General features: G+C 36.7%; 1 long non-coding RNA gene across 1 annotated transcript in view; it reads left to right on the top strand.

Annotated features, from left to right (window-relative positions):
* The window catches only part of LOC104859054, a 21,613-nt gene extending 21,377 nt beyond the window's left edge, over nt 1–236 (top strand). Inside the window, exon 3 of the long non-coding RNA XR_779279.1 lies at nt 212–236. This is a non-coding gene — a long non-coding RNA (uncharacterized LOC104859054). The remainder of the gene's footprint in view (nt 1–211) is intronic.
* Nucleotides 237–592: the final 356 nt, after the last annotated feature.

Here is a 592-nt window from a genome sequence, read left to right as displayed (position 1 = left end):
ATATATATACATTTTAGATATGCAATACAGTTACATTCATCACTAGGATCTTGTGCCTTTACATGCTGTATCTTGGTTCTCATTTTTTGGGTGTGAGGTTGGGAGGTGAAGTCTGGTGGCAACAGGGGGCCCCTTTGGTCATGGCCTGGAATGATATGTAGATAGATATCTATATATATCCTGAATTTATGGATCCCTACTTCCTGCCCAGTTTGCTATGGACTGTTTCTCCTCCGCTGTGTGCTTCAGCCGTGCCACCCTGCCTTGGAGCCAGTGGATTATGGACCGAAACCTCAACAAAATGTGAGCCAAAATATACCTTCCCTCCTTTAACTTGTGGGTGTTGGAAATTTTCTCCCAGCAATGAGGAAGTAACTAAGTTTCTTCATAACATGGGTTTGTTTAATGATTTTTTAGATATGAACCCAAAGCCAAGATAAAAAAGCAAAAATTAGACTAGCTTGAGCTAAAATATTTCTTCACAAACAAGGAAAAGTTAGCAAAATAAAGAGGTAATTGAAGAAATAGGAAAATAATATTTATAATCCTTATATTGGTAGGATTATATATAATATGTACACAATATATATAT

This window comes from Fukomys damarensis, unplaced genomic scaffold, assembly GCF_012274545.1.
Source record: "Fukomys damarensis isolate Sample0158 unplaced genomic scaffold, DMR_v1.0_HiC HiC_scaffold_5, whole genome shotgun sequence".
In the NCBI taxonomy this organism is placed as follows: Eukaryota; Metazoa; Chordata; class Mammalia; order Rodentia; family Bathyergidae; genus Fukomys; species Fukomys damarensis.
The sequence above is the reverse complement of the archived record's forward strand: the minus strand, read 5'-3'. Positions and strand labels throughout refer to the sequence as shown.